This window comes from Oncorhynchus nerka, linkage group LG7 (genome assembly GCF_034236695.1).
Source record: "Oncorhynchus nerka isolate Pitt River linkage group LG7, Oner_Uvic_2.0, whole genome shotgun sequence".
NCBI lineage: Eukaryota > Metazoa > Chordata > Actinopteri > Salmoniformes > Salmonidae > Oncorhynchus > Oncorhynchus nerka.
The window spans coordinates 42182223-42190324 of NC_088402.1; the positions used below are offsets into that span (position 1 = coordinate 42182223).

General features: G+C 41.0%; 1 long non-coding RNA gene across 1 annotated transcript; it reads right to left on the minus strand.

Moving 5' to 3' along the window:
• Nucleotides 1–250: 250 nt before the first annotated feature.
• On the minus strand, nt 251–5418 carry LOC115132757 (uncharacterized). The gene is made up of 2 exons (XR_010464342.1): nt 5329–5418; nt 251–1256 (listed from the first exon to the last, which is right to left on the minus strand). It is a non-coding gene; the product is annotated as an uncharacterized LOC115132757 (long non-coding RNA).
• Nucleotides 5419–8102: the final 2684 nt, after the last annotated feature.

Here is an 8102-nt window from a genome sequence, read left to right on the forward strand (position 1 = left end):
CCACTACCAGTATTTCACTAACAGCGATGCTAATGCTGGCTGTGGGGTAAGTAAATGAAGAAAACCAAGCAATATTGTTTTGGTCATTGTCTCCCAAGATCAATGGATAAATCACTTTTTGTCATATAACCATATTTCAAATGTTGCTGTACCCTTGAAATGCAATCGTTTTTACACCATATATAGGACAAAATTAAAATATATATATATATATTTTTTACAATGGTAATACAATACAGTACAATGGTACTACTTAAGTATGTTTTTTATTCACAGCTACGATACAATCAAACGTTTCACATGTTCTATGCGTATGTCAATTGTAAGAATTTTTGTAGCTTGTGCTCCTGATTATGTTTTCGGGTGATATAAATATTCATGGTGGGGGGGCACCAGTCATTGGCAGTGGTGAATCGGGGGTGGGGCTCAGTGCTCGTCATTTCAATCAGTCTTTCTCAGTCCCAAAGCACTTCATAGCTCCTTCATACAATAAATGCAAGGTGTGTGACATTAGCAAGGTACATGCCCATGCCTAACAAATAGTATACACAGCTCACCTACTACAATTTCCACTTTTTATATAGCAACTCCGTAATTATTATTCATTATTATTATTCATTTTCCATGATTATTATTCATTATTACGAAGCCTGCACCTGTGAAACTGCACACAGTTCTTAGTGAATTAATGTGAAGCAATGTACTCTTTTAGAGTGCATTTTCATAGGTCAAGATCTGTAGAAGGAAACGGGAAACATGGGCCAGTAAAGTGTTTCCGCAGGGCTGTGTTCTTAGTCATATACAATTTGGATCATTATGGAGATCAGGGGCCCCAGGAGGAGACTGCAAGAGCCCAGCAGGGCTGATGTACCTCCATCGGGTGTTGGTGACATATGGCTGGTAGCAGTTATGTTGGTTTGGTTTGCTGTGGTGTACTCAGTGGTCTGCAGGGACTCCAGGGTTGTGGGGGTTTGGGTGGTTGCGGTGGTGGTGATGTAAGTGACTTGAGTAGAGTGTGTGGACTGTGGGCCCAGGGTCCTAGCGGCCGTAGTTGTATGGTTGGAGACAGGTGTGGTCGGAGGTTCAATGGTGACATTACTGCTGATGTTGTTATTGGAGGTTGTCATCATGGAGGAATTGTTTGGAAACATGGTGTTTGTTAAGGGTTGGTTGCTGACTGGGTTTGAGGAGATAGTTGCTGGTACTGTCGTAATGTATGTGGGGATAACAGCTGTGCTGGTAGTTATGTTGGCAGCCTGTCAAAGATCAGAGGAAAAAGATAAATCAGATATAGCTGAAGTGCCATCAGAAAGTATTCACACCCCCTTGACTTTTTCCACATTTTGTTGTGTTACATTCTGAATTTAAAAGTTATTCAATTGTGATTTTGTGTCACTAGCCTAAACACGATACCATTTTTTTAAACAAATTCATAAAAAATGAAAAGCTGAAATGTCAAAAGTATTCAACCCCTTTGTTGTGGCGAGTCTAAATATGTTCAGGAGTAAACATTTGCTCAACAATTCACATAATAAGTACATGGACTCACTCTGTGTGCAATAATAGTGTTTAACATGATTTTTTAATGACTACCTAATCTCTGTACCCCACACATAATTATATGTATGGTCCCTCAGTTGAGCAGTGAATTTCAAACACAGATTTAACCACAAAGACCAAATTTTTCAATGCCTCGCAAGGAAGGGCACCTATTGGTAGATGGGTAAAAATAAAAAAGCACAGACACTGAATATCCCTTTGATCATTGTGAAGTTATGAGTTACACTTTGGATGGTGTATCAATACACCCAGTCACTACAAAGATACAGGCGTCCTTCCTAACTCAGTTGCCGAAAGGGAATGAAACCGCTCAGGGATTTCACCATGAGGCCAATGGTGACTTTAAAACAGTTACAGAGTTTGATAGGCTGTGATAGGGGATAACCGAGGATGGACAACAACATTGTAGTTACTCCACAATACTAACTTAAATGACAGAGTGAAAAGAACGAAGCCTGTACAGACTAAAAATATTCCAAAATATGCGTCCTGTGAGGAATGAGGAACTGAAGTTAAACTGCTATGAACTTCATGCCCTGAATACAAAGCGTTCTCTTTGGGGCTAATCCAACACAACACATCACTGAGTACCACTCTTCATATTTTCAAGCGTGGTGGTGGCTGCGTCCTGTTATGGGTATGCTTGTCGTCTGCAAGGACTAGGGAAGTTTTTAGGATAAAAAGAAACGGAGTAGAGCTAAGCACAGGCAAAATCCTAAAGGAAAACCTGGTTTAGTCTGCTTTTCAACAGACACTGATAGACAAATTCACCTTTCAGCAGGTCAATAACCTAAAACACAAGGCCAAATCTACACTGGAGTAGCTTACCATGATGACATTGAATGTTCCTGAGTGGGCAGGTTACAGTTTTGACTTAAATCGGCTTGAAAATCTATGGCAAGACTTGAAAATGGCTGTCTAGTAATGATCAACAACCAATTTGACAGAGCTTGAAGAATTTTTAAAAGAATAATGTGCAAATATTGTACAATTCAAGGTGTGCAAAGCTCTTAGAGACATACCCAGAAAGACTCACAGTTGTAATCGCTGCCAAAGGTGATTCTAACATGTATTGACTCAGTGGTGTGACTACTTATGTAAATTAGATATTTATATATTTAATTTTAAACATATTTTCACTTTGTCATTATCGGGTATTGTGTATAGATGGGTGAGAAACAAATCTATTAAATCAATTTTGAATTCAGTCTGTAACCCAACAAAATGTGGAATAATTCCAGTGGTATGAATACATTTTGAAGGCAATGTATATCATGTCATTGTAATTTATGAAACAAGCAACGAGCAATAAGCTAATTGAGGTGCCCTACTATAGCGCCCTTATATGAACTATGTCATGATGCATAAATGGTAATGTATCTAAATGTAATGTCAGTCGTCATATGATTACAGGCATAACTGACTGAACGTTTGTTTACCCCATGTGTGTTGTTGTTTTTGTCGCATTTTATCTTGGCCAGGTCGCATTTGTTAATGAGAACTTGTTCTCAACTGGCCTACCTGGTTAAATAAAGGGGGAATAAATAACAAAATAATAAAAAAATAACTTCATGGCCAATATTAAATTATAATTTGTCATTTCATATCTACGTCATTAATTATTATGCCAATTCATTTCAAGCAAAGATGCATTGATAAAAAGCACATTCCCACAGTAAGTATCCATTATGGTGATGTGTGAGAGGTGGTTGGGGACTGGACAGACTGGACTGTGTTAAGGCCGCTACACACTTCACGCTACAGAGCGTCATATGCGGTTCGTTCCAAAATTTGAGCCACGCAAAGTATAAAGAAATACATGTGAAAACGACGCGCCATCGCTGTGTTTATAGCGGCCTTTAGCCGATGATTGGCTCCAATTGTCTGATGGCTGAGATAAAGTCCGCCCACACTCTGTCTCCGAGTGGTCGACAATGACTCACTGCTATGCCACCAAAGGTCAACCACCCATGACCCTACCTGACTGCACCAGCCACACTTACTTTGCATTTGGCTCCGGTTCACATTGGTTGACAGTTGCAGTCTGTACTCTCAGTGTTACATAAGTGTTCACTCTCTCCTCTGCCTTTCATCTGGTCTAATCTAGCAGTCTGTTTTGTTTTTACAGATTAGTCCTATCTCTTCATCTCCTCTCACCTGAGCTTTCTCATACACAATCATAGACACATTTACATTTTTGTCATTTAGCAGACGCTCCTATCCCGAGCGACCTACAGGAACAATTAGAGTCAAGGGCACATCAACAGATCTTTCACACAGTCAACTCATGGATTCAAACCAGTGACCTTTCACTGGCCCAACGCTCTTATAACTGCTAGGCTACCTGCCGTCCCGGAGGGAGAGGAGAGATTGGTGACAGGGAATTGTTGCCTTGGTTGGTTATAAATAGCACTTCATTCAATTTGAACACTCAAAGCACCTCTACAAGGAGTCAAAAGCGTTCCACGGGATGCTATGCTGGACCACCTTGACTCCGATGCTTTCCACGGTTGTGTCAAGTTGGCTGCATGTCCTTTAGGTGGTGGACCATTCTTGATACATACAGGAAACTGTAGCAGCATTGCAGTTCTAGACACAAACCGGTGCGCCTGACCCTACTACCATACCCCGTTCAAAGGCACTTAAATCTTCTGTCTTGCCCATTCACCCTCTGAATGGCACACACACAATAAAAAAAATCCTTCTTTAACCTGTCTCCTCCCCTTCATTTACGCTGATTGGAGTGGATTTAACAAGTGACATCAATAGGGAATCATAGCGTTCACCTGGTTTCACTTGGTCAGTCTGTCATTGAAAGTGCAGGTGTTCATAATGTTTTGAACACTCAGATTAACGCTGTAGTGATCAAACACTGTTCATTAGACAAATAACAGAACAAGCACTAGTGCCCAGCGGATCTATGTTCTTTTTCTGTGCTCTCTAGCTCTGGGTTGAACACGTTTACTGCAACCCAGATCATTAAGCAGCCTACATATTGTGTTGTTACGATATCATATCAACTGATATGCATGATTTTAATATTGTCATGTCTATTTACATACGGACTGCAGTTGGTTTCAATTGATAGCTGTTACAATCCTATAAGACTTTACAGAAGGAAGTGAGATAACGCAAATAATATAATTATGTATAGTATGAAAATGCCCCAAAAAACCTGGTGTATTTCTTATCACTGTCACTGATGGCATTGACTAAGTATAGTTAGTAAGACCAAGTATATATTAATGCTATCCTATCATGTCATTTGTCTACATTACCTATAATAATTCATTTTAGGTTACTAAACACATCGGTCTACGGGACCTCAGTAGGTACAGCACGGAGCTTGCCAGACCAGGATTGTGGGTTTGAATCCTGGGACCAACCATATGTAAAATGTATGCACGCATCACTGTAAGTCGCTTTGGATAAAGACATCTACTAAATGGTATATATTATTATTATTATCTATTACATTTGGGTTTGTAATATAATACTGTTCCCTTCACTGTGATTTGAAAATGAAAACAGAACTAATTTGACAAAGCAAAGAAACTGCTTGTGGACAGCTCACTTTTGTTTGCCATCTTTTAAATAAGCAGAGTCAATGTGAATTTAAAACTATTATGTTTAGCTACAGCAAACACCAATTTAAAGAGACAAATTCCAGATTGTACTATGTAATAGAATAACCTTGCTTGAATCTGTGTGCCAACCAGTGCCTTTAAAGGGGAACAAAGACACAGTACAGTACACAGCATCACCTACCTCAATGAGAACCAATGGCAGAAAGGCCAGACAGGTAAACAGTACAAACTTCCCCATCTCTCTCCCAGTCGGTCTTCAGCGGTTTCCCCCTGTCTGTGTGGCAGAGCCCGGACTTCTCTCTGGCTTTTTATACTACCAGGTCCCTAAAAGTGATATGGTCCCATTGTCACGGCAACTGGGCACGTCTTACGTCACGACAATCACGTAGTAAATGGACTGATGCCAGTTCGCTCCATTAGGGTTTGGATACAGAGAGAGCAGATACTGAAATGTGCCCGATATGCAAAAACAGGAAGCAAATGAGTGATGTGTTGTGAACATAACATGACATGGCCCAGGGGGGTAGCTGAGGTTGAGGACACTTAAAGAAGATGAATGTGATTCGACTAGATAGGCAGCATCTCTGCTTAGGAATGCATTAGTCTTGCAACTAGTCCCACGTACTGTAACAACTATTGACTATGGGACCTTTTTATCGTGACTATAGAGAACGATGCTATGTACATGAATTTAGAGCACTGAACATGTTCCCTACCACAGGGCATCCGTACTGCACCACAGTTCAAGTCAGACTTGGGCCTCTCTCTCGCAGTCAAGAAACTTTGTGTGGACTGAAGTGGAGAACGTAATAGTGTACATGGCTTTAGCGTTCTGGTGGCAGTGGAGGTTCAGATGAGAGAACTTTTAATGTCCATTTCTTGACCACGCTTGCTTCTTTTTGTTGTATCTAAAAGGGGTAGGGGGAAGAAAGCATGGCAAATTAAAACCCACCTAAAGACCTAGTCATGATTCCTGCATTTTCACAGACCCTGTAACCAAAATACTGGTATCCGGGCAGTGTGAACGGTCCTCTGCATTTTTGCACGTAAATTCAGTAGCACGTCCACTGTTTAACACTTCCCTAGTTTGAAATGCAAACAGCCCCCATAGTTTAACAACACCTGCAATTTACCAGTTACCCACTGATATGTATGAAAGGGCAAGAATGTCATAAGGTGAACGCACCAATTTGTAAGTCGCTCTGGATCAGAGCGTCTGCTAAATGACTTAAATGTAAATGTAAATGTAAAATGGTAAATAAACGGCTGTTTGAAAGCGGGTCATATAAACATGGCCTTATATCTTCTGTCTGAAATGGGTATTGGGCTCGGATGAACGTAATGCCTGTTTCCAGAGGACCTGCAGTCCGTCGAGCACACAGCCAGGTCTATTATTGTGCCAGGCAGCGGACAGGCTTGCTACTGTGCTGCCCGACAACCTGCCTGATGTGTTCGACATCTAATAAAAAGTCAGCAAACTTCATCACCAACCTTCTACTCAGAGTTTAACCTGAAATCACCTGCATGGAAAAACCAACAGTGACTGAACCTGGATTTGAGAGAGTCGATCAGATACAGTGCATTCGGAAAGTATTCAGACTCCTTGACATTTTTGACATTTTGTTACATTACAGCCTTATTCTAAAATTGATAAAGTATCAATCTACACACAATACCCATAATGACAAAGCAAAAGCAGGTTTTTAGAAATGTTTGCTAATAAAAAAAATATTTTAAATGGAAATATTACATTTACATAACTATTCAGACTCTTTCCTCAGTACTTTGTTTAAGCACCTAGTGATTAAAGCCTCGACTCTTCTTGGGTATGAAACCACAAGCTTGGCACACCTGTATTTGGATAGTTTCTCGCAAGAGAAGTTCGATCGGGTTTAAGTCTGAGCTCTGGCTGGGCCACTCAAGGACATTCGGAGACTTGTATTGAAGCCACTCCTGCATTGTCTTGGCTCTGTGCTTAGGGTTATTGTCCTGTTAGAAGGTGAACCTTCATTCAAGTCTGAGGTCCTGAGCGCTCTGGAGCAGGTTTCCATCAAGGATCTCTCTCTACTTTGCTCTGTTCATCTTTCCCTCAATCCTGACTAGTCCCTCTAAACATTTCCACAGCATGATGCTGCCATCACCATGCTTCACCAAATAAATGGTGCCAGGTTTCTTCCTGTTATGATGCGTGTCGTTCAGGCCAAAGACTTCAATCTTGATTTAATCAGACTAGAGAATCTTGTTTCTCATGGTCTGAGAGTCTTTCAGGTGCCTTTTGGAAAACTCCAAGCAGGCCGTCATGTACCTTTTACTGAGGAGTGGCTTTCGTCTGGCCACGCTACCATAAAGGCCTGATTAGTGGAGTGCTGCAGAGATGGTTGTTCTTCTGGAAGGTTCTGCCATCTCCACAGAGGAACTCTGAAGCTCTGTCAGAGTGACCTTGATCACCTCTCTGACCAAGGCCCTTCTCCCCCGATTGCTCAGTTTGGCCGGGCAGCCAGCTCTAGGAAGAGTATTGGTGGTTCCAAACTTCTTCCATTTAAGAATAATGGAGGCCACTGTGTTCTTGGGGACCTTCAATGCGGGGACCTTCAATTTTTTGGTACCCTTCCCCAGATCTGTGCCTCAACACAATCCTTTCTCGGAGCTCTACTGACAATTCCTTAGATCTCATAACTTGGTTTTTGCTCTGACATGCACTGTCAACAGTGGGACCTTATATAGACAGGTTTGTGCCCTTCCAAATGATGTCCAATCAATTGAATTTACCACAGGTGGACTTCAATCAAGTTGTAGAAACATCTCAAGGATGATTTATGGAAACAGGAAGCACCTGAGGTCAATTTTGAGTCTCATAGCAAACTTATGTAGGTTTTATTATATTTATTTCTGATAAATGTGCAACAAATCTAAATACCTGTTTTCACTTTGTCATTATGGGGATTGTGTGTAGAT